Source organism: Megascapheus bottae, chromosome 1 (genome assembly GCF_031878675.1).
Source record: "Megascapheus bottae isolate mThoBot1 chromosome 1, mThoBot2.hap1, whole genome shotgun sequence".
Taxonomy (NCBI): Eukaryota; Metazoa; Chordata; class Mammalia; order Rodentia; family Geomyidae; genus Megascapheus; species Megascapheus bottae.
Genome location: NC_143509.1, coordinates 87,982,513 through 87,996,275, shown reverse-complemented (window position 1 = coordinate 87,996,275; position 13,763 = coordinate 87,982,513). Strand labels below are relative to the sequence as shown.

General features: G+C 34.9%; 1 long non-coding RNA gene across 1 annotated transcript in view; it reads right to left on the bottom strand.

The window, feature by feature from the left end:
• The window catches only part of LOC150069564 (uncharacterized), an 87,815-nt gene extending 74,619 nt beyond the window's left edge, over positions 1 to 13,196 (bottom strand). The window contains exon 1 of the long non-coding RNA XR_016535552.1: positions 12,912 to 13,196. This is a non-coding gene — a long non-coding RNA (uncharacterized LOC150069564). The remainder of the gene's footprint in view (positions 1 to 12,911) is intronic.
• Between the last annotated feature and the right edge of the window lie 567 nt (positions 13,197 to 13,763).

Below are 13,763 nucleotides of genomic sequence, written 5' to 3'. Positions count from 1 at the left end.
ATAGTGATTTTTAAAAACATATGTACTGTTACTTATGTGGTAGAGTGAGAATTACTTATGCAGTAGCAGACGGAAATGATTTGCTCTAAAAACCTAGACTATTTTATTTTACCATTTTTGCCGATAGAAATAATTTTTTCATATAGTGTATAGAATATGTCCAGACATATTTAAGTCAGGAAGCCAACAAACTCCAGCTGTGAAATTTAGATTGAAGATTTTACACCATTTGTTCTCATATTGGAGTAATAATTACCAAAGTCTTAATTTCACTTTTTAAATTTAAAAATACATAGCACTCTATAAACTCATATGCATTCACTGTAAGACAAGGCGAACACATACAGTTGAATTAAAATGATTCCCTTTCTACTCCTCCCCACTTTATTTCTTCTCCCAGAAGTAAATGCTTAAATATATACCACCTATCTAGGTAGAGGACATATTTACACATGAGGCTTACAGATACATTACCTTTATAATGATAAAAATTAATATATATACATATGATTTATAAAAGTTATTGCTCTAAATCCTGAATACTCTCTTAAGAGTAGGCCTCAGTTTGGCACCAGTAGTGTACACCTATAATCCTGTCTACTCAGACGGTTGAGAGCTGAGGCTTGTAGCTAGAAGGTACCTAGAAGATAGCTCAGGCGGATACACCTATTAAACTTCATCTCCAATTAGCCAGTAAAAAGTCAGAACTGGTAGCATGTCTCAATTGATAGCACCCTGGCCTTGGGTAAAACTTATAAGGAGCACAAATTCTGAATTGAAGCCCCATTATTGATTGTCATAAAGAATGTAAAGAACGAGCAGGATGGGGCCGGGAGTTTGGCCTAGTGGTAGAGTGCTTGCCTAGCATACATGAAGACCCGGGTTCAATTCCTCGGTACCACATACAAAGAAAAAGGCTGGAAGTGGTGCTGAGGCTCAAGTGGTAGAGCACTAGACGAGAAAAGTCCAAGGTCAGTGCTCAGGCCCTGAGTTCAAGCCCCATGACTGGCAAAAAAAAAAAAAAAAAAGAATGAGCAGGACTTAGAGGCATTTTAAAAGAAGTAGAAGCCATATGTATTTGACTTTAGTACCTAGCGTATTGTATATACATTTATTTGTTTATTTGAATCAGGATAGGGAACAAAAACAAGATGATGAGACAAAGGACAAAGGATGAATCAGTGTAGCAGCAATATTCACAAGACAATATATTGGAAATGTACTCTACAACTAGGGACGATGTGGAGGGAGGGAAATTTGAAGAAAAACATGGGAAGGGGTAACAATGTTCAAGAAGTAATGTACTCATTACCTTGCAAATGTAACTGTAACTCCTCTATACATCATTCTAATAATAAAATAAAATAAAACAATATAGAAAAAAGGCCAAGGAATAAGAAAAAAGTAGAAACTGTACAAATTTTTAATAAATACATGTTAAGCTGTGAAATAAATTTTAATAAATAGCATCAGTTTAGCAATAAGTCATGGCCAGTGGTTTCTGATGACATTGTTAGATACTATAAAGCAGAGGTAATAACATAAAATACATGTTATATCCATATTATAATATTATCTGTAATATAAATTATAAGACTGCAATCTAGAAGAAAACAGATCTGAATATAGCAAATTTGTGTATCTATATGTTATTTTGCATTTTTATCATAGTGTTGGCCAGCTAAGTTAGAAGTGATGAAAAACATCAGTTCTCCACCAGCCAGAAATTACATGGAATGTTAAATGGTAGAAAAATTCAATGCTAAAACCTTTGGGTCCATCTGGCTCTCAGATGGTGTCTTACCACCATTTAATGGGTATATTTTTTTTTTCAGTAGTACAGGGTAAGAGTAGATGATGGACCCAAGGGCAAAGACAGAGGAGCAAGACTGTACAGATCAGCAAGGTCATAGTCTACTTTATATTGAATGACAGGGAGGAAAACAAATACTTAGCAATTGAAAATCCAAGCTCTGTAACCACTTAACTATTTAAGCCAGTCCTTATTGAGAGAAGGTAAGAACAAGTAACTGACTGAAGTATGCAAGGCCTGGAACTACTGCACCTATTTGTAAGTTCCCATCTTGGTGCTAAGTGAATAAAATAGGATCAAGTAAATGAAGGCAAAAATGACTAGGTATTAACAATAAGAATGAAAAAATAATGTCTAATTATTCACACAAAGAGCTGAGAAGGGTAAAATAATTGGTAAATACATGAGGAATAGGATATCAAATATAAATATTGAAAAATCCTTGTTACAGTAATCAAGAATGGAAGACTTAAAAATCACTCTCGTAAAGGAAGAAGGAAACACGGATTCTGTAACTAAGGATCGATTTATAACTTTAGCCATTAAAGATAGTATTAAATTGATACTTGCCTCAGAATGTGATTTAATCTACTCTATATTCTCTTCTGAAATGAACGAGAGAAAATTTATCTGGTACATTTCTTCTGACTTATTTTTTTCAACATCAGTGTCAATAAATACATTCTAAGATGACTAATCATGTAAATTACCTCATCTCTTTCTCTCAACAAAACACACCTGGAAAGGAATCATTACCAGCATTTTATGGTTGGATAAAAGAGGAATTGGAGGGTGAGAAACAAGCACAGAATTTGATTTCCTATTTGCTTGTTCCATTATCACACAGTTACCCTAAAATCTTTATGATGGTACTACAAGAAAGGAAATAGATAGCTACATTCATTGTTTTCATTGGTCAACAGAAACATTCTTATTAGATATTTAAGGTCTTATCTATAAAATATATAATAAAACTGGTCACATAAAACCATCAGATTAGGTTACATATTTCCCATGTGGCAGAAGGAACAAGCAGGATGAGAGTTTTGTTTTTGTTGAATTGCTCTGGTTTCAAGAGTAAAGGTATCTAATTAAATAGCAATCACACACTTAAAAGACAAGCTGACTCAGTGCTGATTTTAGCACTGTGTTTATCAAAGGCAAAAATTCGTTTTTCATTTTGTAGTCTGTACACCTGGTACATAAACTCCAGGAAAAGATTCTATACAAATGAAACCATCTTTCCTGAGTCTGTTGTAGAAACAAGATTTCAAATTTTGTAAACAATATAACAAAAAGGACTATATATATGCCCATGCACATATTCATATATATATATATATATATACATACATAGTTTGCATTACTACTGTGAATGTCCACTTTCCTTTTCTTAGCTAATTTGTCCTTGTAACTATTCTATAACTTAAAAAATCATTCTTATAACTTTGAAAATTTATTTTAATAGAATCCTTTTCACTGGTTAAAACAGAGAAAATTATCTCACCCAAATATTCTTAATGTATATCTGCTACAAGGGGATGAGAAACACACATATCATCATACAATCTCAACTGTTGTGAGCAAATCTTTGTAATCATACCCACACTACCTCTCAATATTTCTAACCTGTCATATTCTTTTGCATTTCTATATATTCTATATAGGAGAAATAAATTGATCTATTCTAGATTTATATTTTGTCATGGGACTATTGAAGACTATGAATCATGATTAAACGTGTTTCACTAATCCAAACATGTTCTTTTATCTTGATAATATACAGTTGTGTTAACATGTATGTATTTATTTATTTATTTATTTATTTATTTATTTTGGTTGGTCATGGGCTTGAACTCTAGGCCTTGTGTCCCTAAGCATTTCAACCCAAGGCTAGCACTCTACCACTTGAGCCACAGCGCCACTTCCAGTTTCTGGTAGTTTATTGGAGATAAGAGTCTCAGGGATTTTCATGTCTGGGCTGGCTTTGAATCACAATCCTCAGTTCTCAGCCTCCTAAGTAGCAAGGATTACAGGCGTGAGCCACCAGCGCCTGGCACTATTTTAAATTTTTGATTGTAAAGCTGACTTACAGAAGTGTTACAGTTACCTAAGTCAGGTAACGAGTGCATTCTTTTTAAAGTGTCACCTAATTTTCTTTCAGTTCCCCCCTCCAAAGCCCCACCAAATCATATAGTTCATTTCAGCAGTGATACTCACTTGAAACTATGTTAGAATAATAGAATTCTAAATGTTGATTTAAGTGCTCCTTAGCTTGATGATTTGGGCCATATTCCTGTGACATTTTTTCCTATGTAATTTCTACTGAGTAAATAGTACAAATGAACATTAATTGTAAAATTCTTGCTAAATTGTGTTGTGATATTTTGCCTTCAAGAACATATGAAATGTAGACTTGCTAATATGTATCTGACTGACAAGAAAATACTGATTGAGAAGATAAGACCAATAAGAAAATGAATTATCATGGCTACAAGATAATACAGTTTAATATTTGAAAGCCTGATGCCAAACATTACCATGTTCACTTCCAAGATTTCAAATGTTTATCTCTTCTTGGTAGAGAGAGATGCTTTATAGAAAATGAAATGAGATTTCTGAGAAAGGGGGACCATGTGTACACGGGTGAGTTTGTGAGTGAAATTTAACAGAGAGAAGAGGAGGTAGCTTATGAAGATTTTGCAGACAACTGAAGTAACACAAGATTTTTTTCACTGCAAAGAAACAGATTATAAGATATAAATGCAAAAATCAGCTATAGCCTCCAGCAAGCAAGACAAATAAAGCCAACCATAACAAAATCATACAATGGAAAAGCCTGTAGAACATATTAAAGACAGAAAATTCAACCTAATAACAATGTTACAAACAAATAATAGAGAAAACAGGTTTACTTTGAAAGCAAGTAAACCACAGCAATAATTGTAAATGTCAAAATTACTTATTTCTTGAAATACCATAACCATCAAATTATAAAAATTATAAATATTTTGCATATAAAAAGGCAAAAAGTTCTTGAAAGAATAAGAAATGTCATGATGTAAAATTGTATTCCTCAAAGGGCAAAAATATATAACAGTTCTGGTCATAGTTTCTACATATCTGCTGTTACTTCTACTTTAAAAACCATGAGAATAGGGTAAAATTTGGGTAAAAAAATAGGGTAAAAGTATGAAGATAGAAGTGATTTTTCTAAAAGTAATGAAAACTATCAAATCAAGCCAGATATGTTGGTATGTGCCTGTAATCCAATCTACTCTTGTGGTGAAGCAGGAAGATCTTGAGTTTGAAGCCTGTCTTGGCAAAATTAGAAAGACCTTAAAATCAAACTAAAAACAAATGTAAGCAATACTGCAATGAATATGGTTGTACTGGTAGCTTTAGTGTGTCATTGTTGGTGCTCTATTAGATAAATGCCTAGGAATAGAATTGTATAAGGAAGCGCTATGTTTAGTTTTTGAGGAACCTCCAGACTGATTTCCAGAGTGGTTGAACAAGATTATATTTTTATCAGTAGTGTAACAAAGTTTCCTGTTGGTCAAATCCACACCAGAAAAGGAAGAGGAAGAGGAGGAGGAGGAGGAGGAGGAGGAGGAGGAGAAGGAGGAGGAGGAGGAGGAGGAGGAGGAGGAAGGAGGAGGAAGCCAGACTCAGGAAACCATAGGCGGCATATTTTCCCTTGTTTGTGGCAGCTAGAATGTGCCTGTAAATCTATAAGTAAACACTCTAGGTGGTAAGCAAGGGGGTTACTAATGAATTAACTGAAGTGCAATAGATGTATGGAGAGCACAAATAGTTTAATTCTTTAAAAGGATTAAGTCAATTCCAGCAAAACAAATACCAGGAAATAGGTACAGATAAGAGGGGAGAGTGGGACCAAAAGGACAGGGGTAGAAGAATGAAGGAGGGAGTGGGAATGAATGGAGGCAATGATTAATTGTGGTATACCACAGAATTGAGAAATATAAGGAAAGTAGTAGGTGGAGTTGGGGAGGGGGTTGGGGATGCTGAAATGGAAACACAAAGCATAAACTGCTTTGTTAAATGGCAAAAAATTTAATAGATAAGCTAAAATTAAGAAAAGTGGGGGAAGAGGTGGTTTGCAAGTATTGGGCGGGGATGTTGAAATAGATGAAGCTGCACTGAATTCATAAACTGCTTTGGTGAATGACAACTCCTTTGTAAAACTACTTAAAGATAATTAAAAAAAATAAAAAAACCCTTGGTTATCTCATATTGTTACAGTATTTCACTTTATTATCTAATATATTGTACATATGCTTATTTGGTTATTTGAAATAGGATAGGAAGGGGGAGGGAAACAAGCTGAGGGGCAGGGGTGGGGGGAGGGAAATGGGGACCAAAGACATGAGAAAGGGTATCAATATATGTGAAGTAATGCACCTTCTATCTGGTGAATATAATGTAACCCTTCTATTAATTACAATAAAAATATATGAAAAAGAGTAAAAACAACAACAACAAAAATTAAAAAACACAATTCCTCCCCCAGAAAACATATATTAGGCTAATAATTCAATTGGTAGAAGACTTACCTAATAAGAAAGGGACCCTAAGTTTAATCCCCAGTTCTGAAAATGTAATGAAGTTTTCTAGAAAAATATATTATGTCATGAAAGACAAATTGCCAGAAGATGTAATATCTACAGGTGGATGCACTTGGTGTGAGCTGAACTTTATTAATAGTTTATACATTTTAGGTTCATTCTTTGAGAATTACTTCTCTCTAGATGGAATATAGTCAGCTCAAAACAAACGACCGACAGATAATCAAGAAAAATCAAATAGCAGAGTTCAACAGGGATTCATAAAAGATTTTGAGTTTTTAATCTTTTTATGACTTGTCTTCCTAACCTCACAACTATTGTAGATGAGTCTGCAGACCAACCGTACAGAGTACAAATGAGAAAGTTAACTAAATTAAAATTTAGAGGCCTGGGATGTTGCTTCATAGCAAACTTGTTGCCTAATGTGTGTTTTCACCACAGAAGGGAAAATAGAATTTCAATTATTGAATAAAATGTGCAAACTTAATGAAAAAAACGTAAAATTCCTTCATCAATTACCTTCTAAAAGGTTACTGCTGGGATTTTTTTTTTGGTCAGTCATGGGTCTTGAACTCTGGGCCTAGGTGTTGTCCCTGAGCTCCCTAGGATACCTCTTGAGCCATAGCCTCACTTCCAAGACTACTTTTGCTATAGAATACTATTTGCCTCTGATATTCCATAATCACCTCTTCATCTCTCCTTGAATTGCTTTTCTTTATTCACTTCCTCCTTAAATATGGGTTTTCTCAAGAGGCTCTTTACTGGCCAGTCACTGGCCAGTCCTAATCTAAACCACTTACTTGACATTTTTAATCAGCTAGTTATTTAAAAACAATCTATCTCTCCTCAAAAATATTACTTAGAAATGTCATCAGTAGTTTACAGATGACCTTGAAATCAGTTTTTGAAACTTCATTCAGTAACTACAGTGAACAGATGATGACATTTCTTGTGAAAAGGCACCTAGTAGTTACCATTCAGGCCCAGGATATTTTTCTCTCTAGATAAAGTAATATCTGAACATATGAAGTCTGATTTAACCATTTGAAGGAGGCCCCAGTGTACCATTCAGGAGTGTGCTGTTATGTGGCTGCATACGATCTTTTTAACGTCTGTCACCCATAGAATGTGCCTTATCCAACTTCTTGTGGTTTTTCCCATTTACCATACTCTCAATTTTTTTTTTTTTTGTGGGTCATGGGACTTGAAATCTGGGCCTGGGCAATGTCCCTGAGTGCTTCAGCTCAAAGCTACTGCCCTACCCCTTAAGCCTCAGACCCACGTCCCATTTTCTTGTGGTTAATTGGAGATAAAAGTTTCAAAGTCTTTAGTGTTTGGGCTGCCTTTGAACTGAAATCCTCAGATTTCAGCCTCCTGAGTAGCTAGGATTAGAGTCATGAGCCACTGTACCTGGCTAATTTTACAATATTTTACAGATCGTATCTTTGTCCATGAACACCCCCAAATTTACCTGGATGTCTCTCAACTACTAGAACATTTGTCTGCCTGAAGTTCAAACATCCAAGCAATGTGTTATACCATTAACTAAAGGAGACACTTGAATATTTAATACATAAAGGTATTATCATTTAACATGAAATAGGGTACTATGATTCAAAAGGTACCCTCTCCTCTGTTCACATAGTTTTAGTGATTTATTGGACATCTTTTTGGATCCTCATTTTAAATGAATTGAATTTATGAAAACTTAAATTGTGTTTTTTTTAAATAGATAAGAACTAAAATATTGGGCAATAAGTGTTGAGAGGCAAATGGGTACTAGTATTGCTATGAAACTAGAACATGTAATAGTACCATTTGGGGAAATCATTTTGAGCATAGTAAAATCCCATTGTATAGAAATTCCACTCTAGAATTCTACCCTAAAAAAATTCAGTATATGCCCATGAGGAGACACGTACCACTTTGTTCTTTACAACATGCATGGAATAACAAACACCGGGAAAAAATGTATATGCCTCTTGGCAACAAGCTTAGGTGATCTTGGTGTTTTCTTATACTCTTACCATTTACATTTTCCTTGTTCATTTGGAGTGTTTTACTGCATGCACTTGGCATTCTTTGCTCACGATCTCTCTTAGCTAAGAACAAGCTAGATAGGGCTCTCTTGACATGGGCTAGGACTCACAAATGAATGTTCACAGAATAGTCAAAGACAAACAGAAGTTTGAGACATACAATGTCAGCTTTCTTGTCCTCAAGAGATAAAACACTGATATGGTTCACCACAATGTCAGACAAATAGGGAAGATATGTGGATTCTATCCGAAAATAAGTAAAAATGGTTTGAAATGTTGTGGGGAGAGTTGAGCTAAAGTTGATTGAGAGTTAGAAGACAAAGTTCAAGTCCTATTTCTATTTTTGGATCACAGGTAGGTTAGTGGTGGAAAGGTTTCTCGAAAGGAAGTCATGGCTTAGACTGGAAACAATGGGTACAAAGTTCCTGTGGCTTTTTGGACATACACTGGTTTAATTTGAGGGTATTAATAACAGTCTAGAGATTTGCTATCTGATAGTGTCTTAAGTCTTGTTGATGGATGAGATAAACATGGTAGACAATAGTAACAAAAGAAAAAAGCATCCAAGAAAGCAACATTAAACATTTAAGGAATTTTTAAAGGTAAGTGGAAGATGTTCCTTTGAAAAGAGATGAAAGAAAGAGACTAATATTGGGAGGGGGCGGGAGCCAAGCTGTGAAAAAGGAAACTAAAATGGTTATTTCATAAATATTCTACTCAGAGACACTGACAGTAGTTTCTTAGAAATCTGTGTCTATTTTCAAATTCTAAGACCATTTCCAATTTATATAGCTGCTTCTTTATCTTCCTTTTCATCTTTCTTCTTGTAAAATATTTTTATTTTCAGTATATCATGTCTCATATCATCAATCCTACTTTCTGATGATATTCTAAGTCTTAACTTGAGACCTTCAAAACACATTTTTAAAAGATAGTAGTATTAAAAAAAAAGTATCTACAAAGACAAAACAGGACTGAATAGCACTTGTCTCCTTTGTAAACTACTACAGAAACCCATTCTTGGATAATTTGTTATTGCTAACTACAGAAACTCACTCTTGGATAATACTCTATTGGTAATAAAAAAAACAGGCATGGTTTTCTTTATACTTCTATTTTTCCATTTACATTAAGCTACTAGGATTTAAAATAACTATGCCTAGAATCATTTGGAAGAGCTCTACTTTACTATGATTTTCTGAATTTTATTCACTTATATTTACCAAGGTACATAAGGTATAACTACCCATACATTAGACAAGGAAACTAAATCACTTGACATTCATTTTTACAAATTTGTTTTAGATATTATAAGAAATTATAATATTGCATGAGTCCTTGTAGAATACTGATGACAATGGAAATGAAGACACTTCCATTTTCATTTCAAATTAGGTAGCATCTAGTTTTGCTGTAGGTTTGGTTGTCTACAGCAACCCTGTAAATCTGACTTACTCATCAACATTTTTCATGAGAAGAGATGAAAGCTTTTAAGAGACTAAAGGCTTGGCCTACGGTGACATAATTCATGAACGAGTGACTTGAATCACAGGGTCACATTCCAAAGCCAAGGTTTAGATTCCAACTCCATCCTATCAGGATGGTTCTGAGAAAACTTTTGTCCCAGTCTTTGTTTTCAACGTATCACAATCACAAATACATTTTCAGCAAGGTAGTATGAAACAAAAGTGATTTTCAAACTCAAGACAGAGATAGAATGCAGAGGGAAGCAAGAGAATGCAAGGGAATTGGTGCCCCATGTACCCTAGAGGGAGTAACAATCAGTTGTTACAGTTTACTGATTGAAAACTAAGGGTAAAACAAGCAGACCGTGAATGAGTTACTATCATGTCTTTCCCCTCTGATGCCATGACTTATGTAGAGCTACCTTCTTAACCAAGACAGATCTAAAAGATCTTGTACTTAGAACTTGAGTCATAATGATTTTTGAATTATATGCTATAGCTAACCTATTCTCATTACCAAAGATACTGGGCTGTACAGAGGGCATGAAGGACCAACTCTATGTTCATTGGGCTGGATACAGGGGCTAGCAGTAAAGGAAAAAAAAAAACGAGAATAAATCCCTCTCATTGAAAAATCCCTCTCATTAAAGCTGAATCAGAAACTTCCAATCACAAAACAATGTAATAAAGAGTACTAACAAAAAAAAATAATAAAACACTCAAAGAAGTCACTCCAAATATCATGAAAAGAACAGAGCAATTTCTGAATCACTTCCAAGTAACCATGGTAGGATCTTCAAAGAAATAAAAAAAAATAATAGCTTTGGTGAATGTATAAGAAGCTAGGTAGAAACGGGAAAGTATTCATCTCGATAAGAACATGCAAATAGCAAAAACAAGATAGCAGTTGATTAAACATTAGAAAAACTAAGCAGTTGGTCATGCTATCTTTGTCATGATTTATAGTCCTCTTTTAAAGAAGATCCCATTCCAACCTCACCCCTCTCTGTAGCGTTATAACTTCCTGAATTAAGGTGAGACTTGTACAATAAGTAAAACAATGTAAGTCCCTTTAAATTCGGGTCTCTAAATTGTTTTGGAGGGAATAGGTAATAGTAAACTTTTTTTTATATATTTTACCATCTCAAATTTCCAAAGGGGCCGAAGTCCTGACAAAGTTATATCTTAACTTTGATACACACACACACACACACACACACACACACACACACACACACACGTACATATGTTGGTTGTGTAAAACCAAAGAACTTATATATCTTAGCAATTCACATTGACATAACAAAAGAACTCATAAAATACTTTTGGTGATTAAAAGGTTTTTTTTTCAGGTAACATGAACTTTCTTTAAAGAAATTACTTCGCACTAATTAATAAACAGTTAGGAACTGTGGAGGGGGAGAGAGAGAGAGAGGGAGAGAGAGAGAGGGAGAGAGGAATGTAACAGGTGATAGGAACATAATAAACTTATTTTCTTAGCAATGTCACATTAGCAACTGCTGAAGTAGCAAGTAACTCTTGTACATAATTTTTATGAGAAAATTAAAAAACATGACTTAGTTCTGCCAATAGTTGATAATTCTTTATAAATCTTTCCAAAGGAAGGCCCAAGGAGGTATTACTTCAAAATTTCCTTATAATTGAAATCAAACTGGTAGTTTCCAAAACATTTTCTCCCCTTTATTGTAGTTTTATAGCTTCATAATCATCTCAATACATTTTCACAGCCTATTAATTTACTACACAAAGTAGAAGATATAAACTTCCAAATGTATAAGGAGCTTGCTCCAGTAAATTTTACTTTTTGTAAACTTGCACACAAAACTTGCAGTTACGCATCGGTTCTTTAACATGTCTAAATAAAACTGAAGCACAGAGTAGTAGCCTATTTCTTTATTTTTATCAAATCAGCAGTGTGGAAGTCACATTTTCCACTTCATGTCCTTTGGTAACACCTAAAGCAATCACCTTGTTAATAAAACTGCTTTTACTAACTAACAAAGTCAACAAGAGTAATAATCTTTGGACACTACAGTATGAATTTTTGTTTTACCATGAGAAAAACCTTTCTCTGATATTAATAGTTTTTTAAACACTTAGAGATTTTGATTTTTTTTCTCAGAAAAAGCAGCACATTGAAAATACTATTATAAGTGTGATTAAGCTAGGAACTAAGTTAGAACAATTGAACACTCACTAAGAGTTTTTGTCCCTCCAGAAAATATAGGACTACTAGCTTCCACTGAAGTAACTATTCAGAAATTCCTAACCACATATTTCTTTAAAAAATTTGTGCAATGAAATGTGAACAAACAGGAGAAAAGGAAACGAAACTTTTAACACAACCCTTTGCTAGGAATAACACACAAGAACTATAGCAGGGCAGTGTCAGAATCAAAACACGCTATTTTTTAATAAGCATCGATGCGCTTTTTTTCCTTTCCTATTTTAAGTTAAAAATAAGAAGGACACAGCAGTGAGTCTTGCTGGCAGTCAGATAACACACAGGCCCTGACCCTTCCAGCCGCCAGGAATGCTCACACAAAGCGCTTTTCATACCTCTGTGCTGTATAGTCTTGAGATAAGGCTATAAAAAAAAACCGTGAACCCCAGGACAAGTGACACAAAGTCAGACTAAATGAAATGTTTACATATATTCTGTCACACCCGGTATTCCTCCTTCCTCTAGCCCACACCTGATTTGCCTAAAACAATATTGATTCGGCTTTTCAAGAGATGCAAGATTCAAACAAAAAGACCATTTCAAGAGAAAGCACTCACAGGACAAGGCAAACACTGTATCTCTCTCTTTGGATCCCCAGGATGGATGTGAAATCAAGCAGAAACAAAGAGAGCGGAATTACCTAAGAACTTCTAAGGAGGGCTCTTTTCTGTAATTGCCATCAGAACACAATAGATTTCCCAACTTGCATTCACAACACAGAAAGTTATTTTTCAGTACGATCTGAAAGCTTGCACTCACCAGGCGAAAGCAACAGTTGCGAAGGGTGAAAGTGTATTTTCTGCCCCTGGTCCATTTCAGATTTGCCTAGAGTTGACCAACACCCCAAAGCCCAGAGCTGCCACCCCGAGGCCCGTTCCACAAACAGGCTGCTTTGCCTGTCACTCTGAAGGCCGTTTTCTGTGTTCCACAGCAGCTATGCACTCTGCTGAAGATCTTAATATAATTTCCATCTGCTTCCCACCGACCGACGTAGATGATTTGTCCTTTCCGTTCAATGAATACTCAGATCATTTTTCAGGTAACCCTGTGGGCTCGAGCTTTAAGCTGGTTCACCCTGGAGTTTAAAAAAGAGTGTTCTCTGTGAGCAGTGGGTGGAGAGAAGCAAGCTCACTACAAGGGAATTCAGGGTGTAATCAGAAGGCAGAAACTTCCTCCCTTTTTTCCTTCCTTGCTAGCTGAGAGCTGCTAGAGCTTCTTTGCAGAACTTAAGAATGTCCAGGGAAGACAAGGAGGCCCAGCCAGACAAGCCTTTCTCAATCAATTAGCTTGCAGCCATTACTTGTGACCTTAGGTCAGGCAGCATAAGGGTATGGGGTGTGCCTTCAGGGATCCCAAGGCTACTTATTACAGCTTGGATAACCAAAACCCAGGAGACACTAAACTGTAGAAATGTTTTTAATAGGAAACAAAATGAAAGTCTGAAACAGCAAAGATTAAAAAACAGTTGATTTTTCACTAGTTACTATTTAATTCAATGACTTTTTTTATTAAGAAATCTAAAGCAATATTTTTTCATGCTGAATTAAATAGAATTTAAAACAAACCAGTGAACATGTGTTTTGCTTTAAATAACTTGTAAATACAGAAATA